Below are 16,912 nucleotides of genomic sequence, written 5' to 3'. Positions count from 1 at the left end.
CACATAATAACTTAGCATTTTCGAAATTGTCCTATGTACTTGATCTGTTCTCCCATTCGCCTGCAGATGAAATGGACTGGTCTGTAATTTTTTAAATCTCAATAGATGACACAACTGTGACATTAATTTGGACATGAAATGCATTCCCTGATCTGTAATTATGGTATCAGGCACCCCAAACTTCAATAACCAGTTATTGACTAAAGCTTGTCATACCACACTTTCCTGTGACCATGGCTAGAAACCAGGAAAAGTGATCAATTATGGTTAAAACGCAATGATTCCCTGCTGGTGTTTTGTTGTATGGCCCACAAACATCTAGGCTGATGAACTCAAATGGTTTCGAAGCCTCTGGTAACTGTTGCAATGGAATTCTTGCATGTGTCACATCTGCTCGCTGCATACATGGCACACAATTTGCTATGTATTGTTCCACATCCCTTCTGTGAGTGCGCCACCAAAATCGTTCTGCAGCTCGTCTTCCCGTTGCTCGACGACCACCATGCCCTGGGAGCACATGATCATGGCCCTGCTTTAAGACTTCCTCTCTCAAACTCTCTGGTACCACTACCCGTGGTCCACACCTGGTAACTCTACACAACAACAGATTTCCCTCCACAATGAAATGTGGTTGAGTTCTAAAACCCTGGCACTCCTCATCCTCTGCTTGTGTCCTTCGCCGTTCTGCGACACTCTTACCCATTACTCCTAATGCGTCTAACTTGCGACTTAATGCATCTGCATTCCCGTGTTTCTTCCCTGGATTACGAATTACTTCAAAGTCAAATTCACTTAATTTTAGAGCCCACCGTGTTAATTGACTAGAAGGATCCTTGAGTCCCAGTAATGATCTCAGCGCTGCATGATCCGTCATGACCTTAAACTTCATACCATAAAGGTAACAACGAAAACACGTTACTCCATATATTACAGCCAACATCTCCTTTTCCATTGTGGTATAATTCTGCTCTGCCCTATTTAACTGTCTAGAAGCATACACCACCGGATGCTCCTCTCCATTCACCATTGGTCCCAAAACACACCCTACTGCACCATTTGAAGCATCACATGATAAGATGAAGTCTTCTTCAAAATTCGCGAACGCCAACACCAGACCAGAAACTAATCTCATCTTTAATTCATTGAAAGCTTTCTGACATTCCTCCGTCCATTGAAATTTAACCCCTTTCTTTAAAAGCTTTGTCAACAGCTTGGCCATTTTAGCAAAATCTTTTACAAATTTACGGTAATATGAACATAACCCAATATACAATTGTAATTGCTTCGTTGTACAAGGTATCGGAAAATTTTGAACTGCCTCTGTTAACCAAGGATCTACATCTACATCTACATTTATACTCTGCAAGCCACCCAACGGTGTTTGGCAGAGGGCACTTTACGTGCCACTGTCATTACCTCCCTTTCCTGTTCCAGTCGCGTATGGTTCACTGGAAGAACGACGTGCGTGCTCGAATCTCTCTAATTTTAAATTCGTGATCTCCTCAGGAGGTATAAGTAGGGGGAAGCAATATATTCGATACCTCATCCAGAAACACACCCTCTCGAAACCTGGACAGCAAGCTACACCGCGATGCAGAGTGCCTCTCTTGCAGAGTCTGCCACTTGAGTTTGCTAAACATCTCCGTAATGCTATCACGCTTACCAAATAACCCTGTGACGAAACGCGCCGCTCTTTTTTGGATCTTCTCTATCTCCTCAGTGAACCCGACCTGGTACAGATCCCACACTGATGAGCAATACTCAGGTATAGGTCAAACGAGTGTTTTGTAAGCCACCTCCTTTGTTGATGGACTACATTTTCTAAGGACTCTCCCAATGAATCTCAACCTGGTACCTGCCTTACCAACAATTAATTTTATATGATCATTCGACTTCAAATCGTTCCTCATGCATACTCTCAGATATTTTACAGAAGTAACTGCTACCAGTGTTCGTTCCGCCCCTTGTTCACTAATCACATACACTAAATATTTGACCTGCGTCTGCGCAAAATTACATTTTTCTGAGCTTAATATTAACCATGTTGACCGCAATCTTCTAAATACACTCCTGGAAATGGAAAAAAGAACACATTGACACCGGTATGTCAGACCCACCATACTTGCTCCGGACACTGCGAGAGGGCTGTACAAGCAATGATCACACGCACGGCACAGCGGACACACCAGGAACCGCGGTGTTGGCCGTCGAATGGCGCTAGCTGCGCAGCATTTGTGCACCGCCGCCGTCAGTGTCAGCCAGTTTGCCGTGGCATACGGAGCTCCATCGCAGTCTTTAACACTGGTAGCATGCCGCGACAGCGTGGACGTGAACCGTATGTGCAGTTGACGGACTTTGAGCGAGGGCGTATAGTGGGCATGCGGGAGGCCGGGTGGACGTACCGCCGAATTGCTCAACACGTGGGGCATGAGGTCTCCACAGTACATCGATGTTGTCGCCAGTGGTCGGCGGAAGGTGCACGTGCCCGTCGACCTGGGACCGGACCGCAGCGACGCACGGATGCACGCCAAGACCGTAGGATCCTACGCAGTGCCGTAGGGGACCGCACCGCCACTTCCCAGCAAATTGGGGACACTGTTGCTCCTGGGGTATCGGCGAGGACCATTCGCAACCGTCTCCATGAAGCTGGGCTACGGTCCCGCACACCGTTAGGCCGTCTTCCGCTCACGCCCCAACATCGTGCAGCCCGCCTCCAGTGGTGTCGCGACAGGCGTGAATGGAGGGACGAATGGAGACGTGTCGTCTTCAGCGATGAGAGTCGCTTCTGCCTTGGTGCCAATGATGGTCGTATGCGTGTTTGGCGCCGTGCAGGTGAGCGCCACAATCAGGACTGCATACGACCGAGGCACACAGGGCCAACACCCGGCATCATGGTGTGGGGAGCGATCTCCTACACTGGCCGTACACCACTGGTGATCGTCGAGGGGACACTGAATAGTGCACGGTACATCCAAACCGTCATCGAACCCATCGTTCTACCATTCCTAGACCGGCAAGGGAACTTGCTGTTCCAACAGGACAATGCACGTTCGCATGTATCCCGTGCCACCCAACGTGCTCTAGAAGGTGTAAGTCAACTACCCTGGCCAGCAAGATCTCCGGATCTGTCCCCCATTGAGCATGTTTGGGACTGGATGAAGCGTCGTCTCACGCGGTCTGCACGTCCAGCACGAACGCTGGTCCAACTGAGGCGCCAGGTGGAAATGGCATGGCAAGCCGTTCCACAGGACTACATCCAGCATCTCTACGATCGTCCCCATGGGAGAATAGCAGCCTGCATTGCTGCGAAAGGTGGATATACACTGTACTAGTGCCAACATTGTGCATGCTCTGTTGCCTGTGCCTATGTGCCTGTGGTTCTGTCAGTGTGATCATGTGATGTATCTGACCCCAGGAATGTGTCAATAAAGTTTCCCCTTCCTGGGACAATGAATTCACGCTGTTCTTATTTCAATTTCCAGGAGTGTACTTCTCTTAAAAGTGATACATGTTTTGTTATATCCTTCAAAAATACTATAATGTCATCTTGGTACACCATACATGTCTTTGGTTTCAATCCCCTTAAAATCCCATCTAATAATCGCTGAAAAGTTGCCGGTGCATTCTTCAACCTGAACAGCATACTTATATACTGATAGTGTTCCCCAGGAGCAGTAAAAGCTGTCTCTGCCCTATCCTCTGATGCTACTTCCAACTGATGGTATCCACTCAGTAAATCCATCATCATAAATTACTAATATTGTCCCAGATTGTCCAATGTGTCCATGATATTCGGAATTGGATATGCATCCGAGATGGTTTCCGCATTCAGTAACCTATAATCACGACAAAACCTACATTTCCTTGTACCATCCACTGACTTCTTAGATATGAGAACTACATTGCTTGAATATGGACTATCACTATGCTCTATGATTCCATCCTGTAGTTGTTGTTCTGTAAACTCTTCTAGTAGCGATTGCATATGATGTGCTATCCTATATGATCTCCTAAACACTGGTGTGTTATCCCCCATATGTGAGGCTTCATAATCGATGTTGCCGGTAACCTACCCTCCATTCTGAATAAATCGTTAAATGTCAATAACAATTCCTCCAACATGACTCTGTCATCTCCCTGCAAATGCTGTAATTTTCCCCTTAACTGCGCTGCATTGGCATTTTGCTTATGGTTCACCTCTAAATCCTCCCTACCGAAGTCATCCTCATGAAAAAACCCCAACGTGGCCAATAACAACCCTTTCAACAAGCTAAAATCCACTCTGCTGAAGTTATCTATACTTACAGGAACCCTATAATCTCCTTCCACATAACTTGAGCAAGCTAAACTCCTCCACACAAAACAGTGCGCATTATCCAACTCCTCATTACTCGAGAGTGGCTCCACCACGTACAACGCATCCTTTGGTAAGTTCGTATTTATCAAAACCCAAAATACCTTCCCTGTACCTGCCAGTATGTTATCCTGCTGATCGACCTTTAATGAATCCGTTCGCAGTATAGCTGGGATCGCCTTCATGTTAAGAGCGCCTTGCGGCATTCGCCAATTTGCAACCGTTTCCCCCACGCGAAACATTGTTGCACCGAGTTCCACTGTTTGTTGCCAATGATCTATCTTTGCACAATGTTTGTCAAGGAAGTCCAGTCCGAGAATCACCTAATACCCCTCACCCACACATGGTAATACCTCTACCTACTCACTAAACTTAGCTCCTGCGATCACGAATTGAAGTACCGTCGTACCCAATGACTCCACTTTATTACCTCCCACCCCACGTAACCTATAATGTGGTGGCTCAAGCCTTCTCCAGCTAACCAGGTCTAGACTAATAACAGACACGTGTACCCCTGTGTCAACCAGAAATCTTTGTTCCCTTCCGTTCACCAAGCCTAATAAGCAGCATTATGTCTGTGCACCTACAAGTGCATAACCTAATTTCATTGGGACTGTTCTCTGATGGTTGAAGCAATCCCATTCCCGCTGCTGAGGTTCCCCCCTACTTTTACTCCTGCAGTTCACTGTCCAGTGACCCAGTTTCCCACATGAGGAACACCGCAACTGACGCTGACATTGCCTCCTAACGTGCCCTACCTGGCCGCAACCAAAACACTTAATTTCCACTGCCATGACTCTATGCTCCACCCTTTGCTGCGTCGCATAATCTACTTACTCTGAGTATGTGGCAACCCTTGGAGCTGCCGCAAGATCACTGGGATACTCCATTCTCACCCGACGTGACATCTCCGGTGGTACTCCCCACAAAAACACATCTAATGCCCTGTTCTCGGCCTCTTGTAACAGCACTTTATTGGTCTCCCCATTCTGTGATAGTTCGAACATTTGTACATTCAGTTTTCGAATCCTGTCCGAGAAAATCTCCAGTCTCATTTCTCCTCATAACTAACACACTTAATTTTTCATGAAATAACCTGGTACTATTCTGTTTTTGATACCTCTGATTTAATCCAGCCTCAAGCTCTGAAAATGTCCCCACATTGTTCAACTTTTCATGGTACTATATGTACAACTTGGCCTCCCCTGTTATGTGTAACTTTGCCACTCTCAACATTACAACATCCAACCACCCATTGGCCTCAGCCATTGTGATAATGTCATTAAGTAATACTGACACATCCTCCGTTGCTTTACCTGGAAAGGGGGCTTAATCAATGCCACGATTGCCGGGTCACATGGTCTATGACACTCCAAGACCTGTAATTTACTATCATGTGACATCCCTACCCCTACTCGCAATGCCTCAAATCTCCCTGCTAATTCTCCATATTTTTCTTTGTCACTTATCCTCCCCTCTGACAATACCTGAGTATGTTCTATTAGAGCAGCTACAGCTTCCGCTGCAGTCACTGCTTCAGCTCCACTGCTTGCCATGTTTCCACCATTCTTGCTTATAGCTCCACTGTTGCCATTAATTTCACTCTGCTATTCCTCAAACTTAGTTCTTGTGGCGATTCATGGTGCATCTTCATTCTAAACAATTGCGCGCCAAATGACCAAATCTCTTACAAATAAAACGATTCTTTGCCACCCACTTTGTACATGGTAATTGAGATGCCTGGTTAAATCCACAGGACAGAACAGGTAGTTGGAATTGTGGAAATGGGCCAAAAAGGAGTGGCTGTCAATTACGCTTGAACACATATAACTTTATTTAGTTGCCCAAACATTACAGCACAAATTTCCGAGCTTAACTATCGACTGAATATGTCACACAATCTTATGGCTTAAGGGCACAACCTCTTTAATTTTTAAAATGGCTGAAGGCCCATGATTTAAAAACACAACTACAATAAACTTTCAAAAGGCAGAAGGACCAAAGCTTTAGCCTTAAATAATTTTTAAAAGGGAGCCTGAAGGCCCAAACAATCTAAGACTTAACAATAAGGAATTTTGCTTTTAAAACGGCTGAAGGTCCATGATTCAAAACACAACTACAATAAATTTTTACAAGGCAGAAAGCCCAAGGCTTTATCCTTAAATAATTTTTTGAAATGTGGCTGAAGGCCCAAACAATCTAAGATTTAACAAGTAAGGAATTTTAATTTTAAGACAACTGAAGGCCCATGATTGAAAAACACAACTACAATAAATTTTCAAAAGGCAGAAGGCCCAAAGCTTTATCCAGAAAAAAATATTTTAAATGCAAGACTTGACAAGTAAGCAACTTTGATTTTCAAAACGGCTGATGGCCCATTATTTAAAACCCAACTAGAAGCATACAAATTCAAACCATCGGCTATGAGACATTAAAATACACAAACACCAATAAGAAAAGGCAGTACAGCCAGTGGCGCTCAGAAGCTTCTGGGGGTCGGTCAGCACTTGAAATATTAACGTTCGCTTAGGGGAGACAGGTAGTCGGTCCAACTATATCCAATTCGCCGACAACCCAACCAAGAGACAGTCAATGAAACCACCGACAAGACGACTTGCTTTCCATCCGACCAGTACACTGGAACTCCAAAGCCAAAACGTAAAAGTCGTAGCCGCCCACAGCCAAGTATGCATCAGCTGTCAAACCTACACACACGTGTTGGACCGCAACAGTACGGTGAGGAAAGGAGACAGCCTGAATTCCTGAATTTTACGTCAGCAGTCAGGGCAGGTAACCGGAACGCTAACGGCCACAAGGCAGAAAATTCCGCAGGTGCATTTGGACTTCAAATAACCAAAATAGATTTAAACTCCACATGATCGTGGCCAAACTTTCGCCAACTCGAACACTCGCTGTTGCTCATGGGAATACCCCCAACAACCAACCATGAAAACCAAAGGCACAATGCGAACAGACTGGCTTCGGTAATTAAATCACCACTCAACTTTGATGTCCTGGGTAGGTGAGCCACGAACCTCGTAGCAATTGGAACAGCTCCCACACACTCCGACACTGCGTAGAGACCGCCAGAGGGCCCGGCCCGCTGCGCCGCGTGGAGGTTTCCTGGCTGATCCAAACCAACCGACCGACTGCAGCACACCGGCTAGCCAGAAATTATAAGCACCAGACCAAATATAGTACATGATACGAATATCGATACACACCGCTGCTGCCACACGTAGAAAGAGGAAGAACCACGGCATAACCACAATAATCGCGGGAAACCAAACGCAGAGTAACAGTCAAGGTTGAAACCAACGCATAAGCCGGGGCCAGCACGGCTCAGTAATCCGTGGCCTGACAGGTTACAAAAATTACATCAGTTGGGCGCTATGTTATCATGTCCCCCATTTCCCATGAATCCAGATAAATTTACAGGCCCCTCCAGCCTTATAAAAGACATCTTTAAAAATGCCATCCTAATTAACGAAAGAATGACACATAAACCATAAATCGAATGTCACTCACCCCTCCACATCGTGCTTGTGTGCAGGTGAACAGTCCTGCTTTCCTCCCTATACTCGTATGGACGAACACCTCCCGAACGACAAGATGTAACAAGAAGTGCACGACCACCCATCACAAATGCAACCAAACACCTCAACTACCCCTCTACACAGGCACACCTCAACGCTACTTGCTCGACATAACATGTGGCAGTGGAAATCCGGTACCAGCGTGGTAACCGGCACCACTTCTGACGCCACTGTTGCGGGGTTGGTGGGTCGAACCCGGGACTCCAGAAGAGTAAGCTGAAGCTTATATTAGTTATTTACACGTTCCAGAGATCATCGGAACAATTCTTTTATTGAAATGATGTAGAACGAGTCAGTTTACAGGACATGTATACATCATTAGTGTTAACATTAACGAAGATGTTTCTTAGTTATACTTGAGCAGCTACACTTAAGAACTAGATTTTTCGTTGCAGACTACTATTTTTTTAAATGAATTTGTCCATGGAAGTAGTAGTTGGTCCATAGCCCCATTTGGGGGGTTGCCTATTTGATAGCTTCAATATTTTCAGTATTTCGTATAATTACTGACAGATTTGAAAATTTTTATTGCGTAACTACACACTCGCTGTTCCTGCAGTGAAACTGCCGCGTCAAACATGACGTCTTAATAATTTGCTAGTTACTCTATTCGTAATACGTTTTGCAGATAGTGTCTACATATACCACTGAACGTATCTGCGAAATTATACCATTCTACGACTCACACTTCAAGAGATATGACGTCATAAACGTTGAGATGCGTGAGAAACTAGCTTTGCTTGAAACAGGGCACTGACTACCCAGATTATACTAATACAGTTTTTGATAATGATAGCACTTCGCGACTTCAAACAAGCTTTAAACATAATTTCAAGCCGGCCGGTGTGGCCGAGCGGTTCAAGGCTCTACAGTCTGGAACCGCGCGACCGCTACGGTCGCAGGTTCGAATCCTGCCTCGGGCATGGTTGTGTGTGATGTCCTTCGGTTAGCTAGGTTTAAGTAGTTCTAAGTTCTAACTCAGAAGTTAAGTCCCATAGTGCTCAAAGCCATTTGAAGCATAATTTCAAATCTTCTCAAAATTTTTTCTCGCTTACATGTTTAACGTCAGAAATTTTACATATTAACTTATTTCTGCAGTAATCAGACGTTTCAAGGCATTTTATGCATGGGAGTTCGATACTGCAAGGAATCTAGGGTTTTACTCGTGATTTTAAGTTAGATTTAGAATTTGCTTTGCTACATGTCAGACATTTTATGTTATTGGACAAATGATCAAAAACTTATTGCAACATGTTCAATAACGTGTAATAAAGGTCGCTTTCGCCTCTAGTGTTGTTGGTGTGGACATCACTGTTGTTCCCAAATTGTGATGGATTATTTATGATAAATTTCACTAGCGAATATCTGTAATGTGATGATGCAGTTAAATGGCTAACTCGTTGAAGAGGTACCGGTACCTATGTGATGACTGCGTGTGAATACTACAAATAATTCTTACTGCTCGCTTTTGTGAAGTCAACACTTTCTTTTTAAGTGACGAGTTACTCAGAAAATTATGCCATCAGACATCATCGAATGTACCTATACAAAAATTTCAGGAGGTAGATTCGTTTGTTTCCATGTATGCTTTGTTTGAACAGCTCAGTAATATTATTCTTCAAGTTCAAGTTTCGTCTATATGAATCACCCAAATATTTGGAGCATTCTGTCCCGTTCATGTGCTGGATCAATTGTTCATATGACTCTGTTTGTTGTACAGAACTGAATATACTGTTTTCTCAAAATTTAGGGAGAGGGAGACTCCATTTACAGAAAACCAAATAATAATTCTTTTAAAAAACATAATTAACAATACCTTCTGTTGCTTTGCCTCTAATGGGAACTGGACGATAATTACTTAAATCATTATTGCCACAGTTCTCATAAAAATATTTTAACAGTAGCATATTTGGATCTGTCTGGAGAAATCCACTGTGCCAGTGATGCATTGAAGATACGACTAAGGAGATTATTTACTGAGTTAGAATAACTCTTCTGAATTCTGTCGGAAATTCTATAGATGCCACATGAGACTGTATTTTTAAGAACTTTGGTATATGTATTAATTTCATTGAAGGATGTTGGTGCTAATTCTTGTTGCTTAAGGCTTGGTGGCAAGATATTTCTAATAAACCCTCTTGCTACTTCAGCTGAAACATTGAACCCTATTTTTGGTGCTACATTTAGTCAGACGAATGTATGGTAGGTGGAATAAAGAAGTTCTTTTCTGGATTCCAAGAGATAACAAAAGACTGAGACGACAACTATTGCAAGGTAAAAGTAAAAGCAAAGTCCGTGGAGTACAGCCCTTGACTGGGATGCTGGCCTGTCTGAGGGTAGTGTGCAACATTTATCCCTCTCCACCCTGGCCTGCACAATTGTGCGGGGTTTGTAATAAAATTGCTGTAGCTGAGCTACATCACTTTTTTGCATCACTCCAGACTGCAATGGTTTTGCGAGTTCCTGACTTCTGTTTGGCAGCTGTTTTGCTTCATATTGTGACCACCAGAGTGCAAAAAATCATTTCAAACTTCAACAAAAAGCCAAAATCATGGGTACCAAAGATAAACCAATATATTATCCTACATTTCGTTAGCTTGAGGCAATTCCTGGGTTATTTTAGAGTGAGAATGTTTCATTTAATGTATGTAATAAATCTAAACAAATGCTTGAATGCTAGTTGGATTTTATGTGTATTTGTATTTTGACTTTCTGAACAAACTATCACTATGAGAATTTTTTTGTATGATCTACAGGTCATAATGTATGGAAATTGGCACATTTTGGGTAAGGCTTTAAAATTTTTTTCTCTCAGGGTGGAAAGGGCTATTCACTGCCGCACCAGGATGGGAACGGTGGCGATTCCATCGCCCCAGCCGCCATTTACTCTCGGAAAAGGTCCCCGCTATTTACCCCTGGGAAAGGTCGCCGCTACAAATTTGATGGAAGCCGTTTAGACCTGGAGCCGTCCTGATTGTAAAGAGAAAAAAAAAATATTCACCCCTATGAGGGACTGAACCAGAGGTCTCCAGTAAGGCTGCTGATGTTTTTAAAAATACTGGGAATCCGAAATATCGATATTTAAAAAAATATGATTATCGTCCCTCGATATAGCGAAAAAAATTATCGATATATCGACGAAATCATATCGACGAAATGATAGCGACGTACCAGCCAAAAAACATATCAGCTGCACATTGTAAATATACTGCCGGTTTCAGAGCTGCATATTTAAGAATTGACTTATTATTAGATATTCTGTACACCAACACCCTAGGAGACTGCTTATCCCCCTCAGAGGAGGAACTGAAAAGAAATGATGCACGTTCACACTTGGCGACAACCACTTTCGTAACAATGGTAACTGCAGCTAAGTGGCACAATAAAAGGTGTCCGACGGGTTGGTTTCGTCACATATCGGATTTGTCTGGAACACTTCATGCTGACTTCCCCGATTTTTTAATTTCTGCAGACGCAGCAACATAGCAGCTGTAATGTCAAAACCGCATGGTGAAGTTAAATGTTGCAGTTTCTGTCGGTAGCGCTGAGCGCCGATTACGTCAACATTTCCTCTCAAACTTCTTCGCCCACCGCAAAGACCAGTCTTGTCATTTAGATTTTTGTTCATCAGTATCAGCAACGGTCTTTGAAGAATGCTGATGTGAAGAAATATTACACTAGTTGCGTTAGAAATTGTTTTTGAGGCAACAGGTGTGCTACTTCTACACATCGAATAATTTGTATTCCATTAACCCCCTCCCCCCCCCCCCCCCCCTGCCGTCCGGGCAAACGGACTTCTTCGTTGCGCCATCTACATTTGCTTCATTCAAAGAGAAAGATTGGACGAGATGAAAGGTCAAAAAGAAGTACGTCTGCCACACACATGAAAGCAAAATTATGTTCTACAACAATGTCAAAAGAACAACTTCAAATATTAATCGAAAATTTCGGAAAGAATATAATGTAAAATAAAAATATCAGCTCTTGATATTGCCATTTAGATAGCTATGTATCGGAGACAAAAATGTTTCCGACATTATCTATATTTCTTGGGAGAAACGTCGATGTATCGACATACACTCCTGGAAATGGAAAAAAGAACACATTGACACCGGTGTGTCAGACCCACCATACTTGCTCCGGACACTGCGAGAGGGCTGTACAAGCAATGATCACACGCACGGCACAGCGGACACACCAGGAACCGCGGTGTTGGCCGTCGAATGGCGCTAGCTGCGCAGCATTTGTGCACCGCCGCCTTCAGTGTCAGCCAGTTTGCCGTGGCATACGGAGCTCCATCGCAGTCTTTAACACTGGTAGCATGCCGCGACAGCGTGGACGTGAACCGTATGTGCAGTTGGCGGACTTTGAGCGAGGGCGTATAGTGGGCATGCGGGAGGCCGGGTGGACGTACCGCCGAATTGCTCAACACGTGGGGCGTGAGGTCTCCACAGTACATCGATGTTGTCGCCAGTGGTCGGCGGAAGGTGCACGTGCCCGTCGACCTGGGACCGGACCGCAGCGACGCACGGATGCACGCCAAGACCGTAGGATCCTACGCAGTGCCGTAGGGGACCGCACCGCCACTTCCCAGCAAATTAGGGACACTGTTGCTCCTGGGGTATCGGCGAGGACCATTCGCAACCGTCTCCATGAAGCTGGGCTACGTTAGGCCGTCTTCCGCTCACGCCCCAACATCGTGCAGCCCGCCTCCAGTGGTGTCGCGACAGGCGTGAATGGAGGGACGAATGGAGACGTGTCGTCTTCAGCGATGAGAGTCGCTTCTGCCTTGGTGCCAATGATGATCGTATGCGTGTTTGGCGCCGTGCAGGTGAGCGCCACAATCAGGACTGCATACGACCGAGACACACAGGGCCAACACCCGGCATCGGCCGTACACCACTGGTGATCGTCGAGGGGACACTGAATAGTGCACGGTACATCCAAACCGTCATCGAACCCATCGTTCTACCATTCCTAGACCGGCAAGGGAACTTGCTGTTCCAACAGGACAATGCACGTCCGCATGTATCCCGTGCCACCCAACGTGCTCTAGAAGGTGTAAGTCAACTACCCTGGCCAGTAAGATCTCCGGATCTGTCCCCCATTGAGCATGTTTGGGACTGGATGAAGCGTCGTCTCACGCGGTCTGCACGTCCAGCACGAACGCTGGTCCAACTGAGGCGCCAGGTGGAAATGGCATGGTAAGCCGTTCCACAGGACTACATCCAGCATCTCTACGATCGTCTCCATGGGAGAATAGCAGCCTGCATTGCTGCGAAAGGTGGATATACACTGTACTAGTGCCGACATTGTGCATGCTCTGTTGCCTGTGTCTATGTGCCTGTGGTTCTGTCAGTGTGATCATGTGATGTATCTGACCCCAGGAATGTGTCAATAAAGTTTCCCCTTCCTGGGACAATGAATTCACGGTGTTCTTATTTCAATTTCCAGGAGTGTATTAACAGCCCTAGTTTCCAGGGCCAGAGACCACAAGAGTTTTACCCACTAAAACAGCACGGCCACGTACCGAAAGGTGGACGTATAAAATTAGAAAGCATGCAGGAATATCTTGGGTGCATGTAGGGAAGAGGTTTAGCTAAAAAAATAACTGGATTAGGGAAATAACATTCTTAATTTTTACTACTTCGTAACTTTAACATTATCTCCAGAATATTGCCCTCCACGCTCCTTGTAGCGCTCCATGCGTTGTTTCAAATAAAATATCAGAGATGGCACTAGTATTAACGCTAGGCAAATAACGTACTCGTAATTCCCAAATTTCCCCGGTACCGAAATTTTCTTCCACGATTATTTTTCCAACTTTTTTGTTTCCCCAAAAATATTATGTTTACCAAAACTGCGAAAAAATCCTCATCTGGAATCAGTGTTGGCAGGTTAATGGGCAGCATTAATGGAGAGAGGAGACCCCCCCATGACTCGGCAGCGCAGCTTTTTACCCCGAGGTCCACGCTATTTGTCTGTTATAAAATTAGTACAGTTATTTTTAGACAAACTTCGTAAACAGTTAAGTCTGGAAGAACGTTTATATGTGATGCGTGTGGGGTGGCTGATAATGATGGATGTACAGCGCGTTGCATATGTTCGAAAGTTGTAACAAATCTGTTTCAAAAACGACATTTACCAACAATTATTACCCCCAAACGAACATTTTTTTACCATTTCGTAGAAATTCACAAGTCTTATCGGGTCATCCTCATCGTAAGGAACCCCACCAGGCTGCTCACATGTTTGATGGGTTGCTCTGGATACGCGTGGCTCGTCTTGTCAGTTAAACAGCGGTGTGCAAGGCATTAGAAGAAGCGAGGAAACAGTGGAACGCATCGCACGCTGACTGCCGCTGGCCGCCCCGACGCCCTCACCTCGACTGGAGCAGCAGCTGCCGTTGCAGCGACCCTCCCGGCTGGACGCTGGATCAGTCTGCGCGGCGTCCTGCCGTGTAACTGCTCTGTCCTCGTGCGCGACGCGGCGCAGCTTTTGAAATCCTGCAGCCCTGTCAACCCTGACCGCCCCTCCCCCCCCCCCCCCCCACTAGCCCGCACGTGATCGTGACCTGTCACCGTGACGCTTGATGCACCGACCCGGGACTGTCTTCTACTTACATCCGGCGCCAGTGCGTACTAGTGCAGTGGTTCCCAATCTGGAGGTAGTTACCCCCTGAGGGGTAAAATCTAATTTTCTGACGGGTAAAAACAGAAAGGGTCAAAATCGTTCAAATGGCTCTGAGCACTATAGGACTTAACATCTGAGGTCATCAGTCCCCTAGAACTTAGAACTATTTAAACCTAAGGACATCACACACATCCATGCCCGAGGCAGGATATGAACCTGCGACCGTAGCGGTTGCGCTGCTCCAGACTGAAGCGCCTAGAACCGCTCGGCCACACTGGCCGGCCAGAAAGTGTCAATTTTGTTACGGTCATGAAACTGAAGTGTTCTCTAATGATCATTACAATTACTGCTATTTCGGAATATAGTAATATATATATATTTCCAAACAGCACTGTTAACGCATGAGACAATGTGGTGGAGGTTACAGCTTCTTAAACGAGTGTTCGACTAACATCCTCACAAAGTCCACCCACTACACACATAGTCTTTACTCTGAATCTGTGACAGTAAAAGTGACACATATACAGCACACATCGTTAAATAAATTTTGAATATAACTTATATGAGTTGTGGATACCGCCCCCCCCCCCCCCACCCACACACACACACACACACACACACACACACCAGTAGACCAAAAATTCACTTTGCCGCAATCAACGACGTAATGGACAACATGACACATACAGTATATATGTAACGGCTACTGCACAGATGAAGTACTTACACTGTATTATTATTATTATTATTATTTTCGATTATTCCCATTTAAAGAGAGCGTTTGAACTTGAATTCCTGTATGATGATTGTTTATGTTTTTTCTGAGCCCAAATTTTCTTCATGTGTTCACTGTGTTGTTTCTTTCGCTGCGCTGTCCATTTGCATCCTGGTCTCTTCTGTGTTGTGGTGTCAAATTTATGTTTTTTGATGATGTTCCTGAATTCAGTTCTACTTTCTACATCGTTTACTGTTATATGTGCTTGTCTGAGGTCCTCTTCAACTTCTTTTATCCATTTTGTTTTTCCCCTGCCTGAATTGATGACTTTAAGAATTCGCTTTGAAATTCTGTTTTCATTCATCCTGTGGATATGTCCGTAGAACTGCATTCTGCTTTTCCTTATTGTGTCCGTAATCATGTCTGTGTATTTATATAATTCTGATGTTGGTCTCTTCTTCCAGATTCCTTGCTCTTGTATCGGGCCAAAAATTTTCCTGAGAATTTTCCTTTCTTGTTTCTCTATTTCTTTGATTTTAGTTTGCCCACTTATTTGTGTTGTTTCAGATGCATACAGTGCCTCCGGAAGTACGACAGTGTTGTAGTGCCTCACTTTTGCGTTAATGGATATGGACTTTTTGTTATAATAGTTCCACGTGAGTTTATATGCTTTCTGTAGTTTTTTTATTCTTTCCTCATTGGCCTTTACGTTGATCCCTGATGGCTGGATGATTTCTCCCAGGTACTTAAAATGTGGTACTTGTACGATTTTCCCATGGGTTGTCACAATAGGCAATTTGTCTTGTGGCACTCTTTCTATGTACTGGGTTTTCTCATATGAAATTTGCAGGCCAGTTCTTTGTGCAATTTCGTGTAACTTCTCTATGGCATTAGTGGCTTCTTTTCTATTATTTGTGAGGATTGCAAGGTCATTATTATTATTATTATTATTATTATTATTAAACAATGGAAAACCCAGGATGGAATGTAACAATATTATGTAAAGGAAAGTTGCCACTCACCATATATCGGAGATGCTGAGTCGCAGACAAGCACAACAAAAAGACTGTCACAATACAAGCTTTCGGTCAACAACTTCTTTGTCGAAAATAGACGACAGACAGAAACACACAAACACACACACACACACACACACACACACACACACACACACGGAAACGCAACTCACACACACATCACTGCAGCCTCTGGCAGCTGGAACCAGAAGCTGTGTGCGTGTGTGTGTGTGTGCATGTGTGTGTCTCGGTTATTTTCGACAAAGGCGTTGTTGACCGAAAGCTTGTATTGTGACAGTCTTTTTGTTGTGCTTGTCTGCGACTTAGCATCTCCGATATATGGTGAGTGGCAACTTTCGTTTTCATAATATTGTTATTATTATTTCATTATTAGTGGCAGTGGTCAGATACAAAACATTCGCAGCCTGAAGTCTCCCAATTTGCGCTCAATCAGAAATAAGGAGTCCAACAATGAAGTAATTTATAAACAGTTGGCCTAAGTACAGTGCAAACATTTCGTTGGACTGATTGTATGTGGGGCACCAGGGTATGGGGTATCTACGTGCCGTTACGGAGAGGATTGTTACAGAGGAAGCAT

General features: G+C 44.5%; 1 protein-coding gene across 1 annotated transcript in view; it reads right to left on the bottom strand.

The window, feature by feature from the left end:
• LOC124545252 (cytochrome P450 6j1-like) overlaps positions 1-14,409 on the bottom strand; it is a 99,647-nt gene extending 85,238 nt beyond the window's left edge. The window contains exon 1 of the mRNA XM_047124124.1: positions 14,334-14,409. The gene's annotated coding sequence lies outside the window, so the exon portion shown is untranslated. The remainder of the gene's footprint in view (positions 1-14,333) is intronic.
• Positions 14,410-16,912: the final 2,503 nt, after the last annotated feature.

The sequence above is a fragment of the Schistocerca americana genome, chromosome 8, assembly GCF_021461395.2.
Source record: "Schistocerca americana isolate TAMUIC-IGC-003095 chromosome 8, iqSchAmer2.1, whole genome shotgun sequence".
In the NCBI taxonomy this organism is placed as follows: Eukaryota; Metazoa; Arthropoda; class Insecta; order Orthoptera; family Acrididae; genus Schistocerca; species Schistocerca americana.
This window is presented reverse-complemented; position numbering and strand designations above follow the sequence as displayed.